This window comes from Dendroctonus ponderosae, unplaced genomic scaffold (assembly GCF_020466585.1).
Source record: "Dendroctonus ponderosae isolate FM_Combo_2020 unplaced genomic scaffold, Dpon_F_20191213v2 Dpon_F_20191213_4, whole genome shotgun sequence".
NCBI lineage: Eukaryota > Metazoa > Arthropoda > Insecta > Coleoptera > Curculionidae > Dendroctonus > Dendroctonus ponderosae.
The window spans coordinates 1456295-1458708 of NW_026018611.1; positions in this window are offsets into that span (position 1 = coordinate 1456295).

Genomic DNA, 2414 nt, shown 5'->3' on the forward strand with positions numbered 1-2414 from the left:
AAAGGCCATTTAGTTATCTCTGGAACGATGTAAAAATGAGCGTTCTTGTTCATTTTGCTTCCGAGAAACATGCAAAATAATCTTGCGCCACCCTTGCACAAAACGRCAATCATTTTTCTAATTTCATAAACAACAGAAGACTGTATTTTTTCTRCATGCCCCCCCCCCTGACTTTAAACGACTTGAAATAGCGGCSTGTTGAGCGACAATTGATCATTAATTTTTGTACAGGGTGACTCAAAATTGGCGACAGTCCTTTTAAGGAGTTATAGGGGCTCACTTGGAGAGTAGRTGGAAAACATTGAAATTTTTTTCCTATTCCTATTGAAGCCTACAACAGCCTGCTACACTTGACGAATCTCTACTGAAGATGCGACTAAATGTAGGGCGCCTCTAGCATYAGATTAGATGGCGGCCTTCGCCGCTCATAAAATGTGCATTAATTGTAGTTTTGCGCCTTTACGATTCAGACGGCCTTATTGATATTCCAAAATTGAACATTTCGGTACTATCGAGCCGCCTAGAATAATGGGTTATAAAAATTAAGACGGCCCGCGTTGAATTATTCAAACTGCAGGACTTGCTGCTGAGTCACATTGGTAACAATAAAACAGGCGCGTTTACCTGCAGATCGGCCGCTCTTCGTCTGGAGTGACGCTCCTGCGGCGCCCACCTCCCGCTGGATCTGGAAAAGACAAACATATTCAAACACTGATCGAACGGGGATGTTTACGTTTGGGAAAAACCGCGCTTAGAATTCCGCAGGGACGTGAATGAGTAAATTCCAAGGTGACATTCTCAGGCAAGGCTGTCTGTTGAGCGCGGCCGTAAATTTCCCAGCCAATCGAGCAAACAAACATTGAACGATACGAAAGAAACCAGAAAATGACAGGAAAGACGAATGCAAATGCGGATCCTGTGTGGTCTACTCTACATGAGTGTTACGCATAAGTCAATAGCAGAGTCACGTCACTGCGACTTCTAGAGAGGATGTCAGTGAATAACAATTGCGCATAGTTTCTCTTTAATGAATGCTGCAGGCAGATTTGAATAAAACGCTTATGCAACATCGGCCCTATATCGCAGATGGCCATCACGCCTATTTCGCCCATCGGAAGTCTTCTCAGTATGCTTTGGGGCGTCCCATTGATCACCTTGACCAGATCGTATCAGCGGCATTAGGCAGGTCTTTATAAATTATTGATAAATAATTGGGTGATTGCCGGAATACGCAATGAGCCCGTTTGGACCGGATGTCTGATCCATCTGGACCGGCTCGGATTAAATGAGAAGCCAGACTAAAGAGAGGTGAATATACTCTAAACAATCATCGGTTGTCATTTAACAGTTCCCACGTGTGACGTGGTCCTCAGGTATGTCTTCCAGTGAACCGATAGAGTATATTGACGTCAGGTCTTTTGTTTTACTATGCAAATGGCTCGAATGCACCGATTTCGATCAGGACGATGTGCATTCGTTGCTTGCACAATTTGAGCGATCAAGTGGGTAGTTGAGGCATTTACCGTGCTATTAGCATACAGGTTGCCAATTAAAATCGCTCGAAAATCATTATTACTGGAATCCATTAAAAAACGTCTTTGCCATTTCCATAAGCGCTGATCAATTCCGCACACGCACCGCGCTCGTTCGTGTAAAATTTATTTATTTTCTTGTTTCTGTGTTGTAGTCTGATATACGATTTTAAAACGGCACATCTCCGCAATACCATATGTATATAGATTCCATAGATAAGCACAGGGCCGGATCCGCCCGCATTTCCCGTTCAATCCAGTCGCGAAACTGAACGAAACTTGTGCCATTCGGTCACAGTTTCCAGTGTATTATCGGGAATTCGGACTCTAAAAGTCCTTGATTGTCCCTTAAAAAATGCGTGGCCGACGATATCGGATACGCTTTCGAGAATATGCCCTGGCTGTCTCAGAATGGGCACCTCCGCAAGAATTCTTAACATTTTCCCAAATTCCGAGGGTTTCTAAGTGGGGGCCTTAATCATCCCAAAATCGCCAAAAACCGCGTCTCAGAATGAGCTTTAGAAACTGCAGAAAAACTTCTCCAACAGTCGCAATTAATAATTAAACAACCCTTAGATCGAATTGAATGAAACTCACAGCGTTTGTGAGGAAATTATGCGATGTATGTAGTCGATTTCTGGAAACTTAATTCGGAAATATGGTCTGGTTGTCTCAGAATGAGCTATAGAAGCTGATGATTGGTGGAACTTGAAGAAAAAACTGCAGAAAAATGTCTTCAACTTCCACAATGACTTGTGAAAACGTCCTTTTCCCAAATTGAAGCAAATTGAGATCATTTGCAAAGGGAGGCCTACTATATCGACCGGTAGAACCAGCATTTGGAAATCCGGCCTGATGGCTTGGGAAACAGCTTTGGAATAA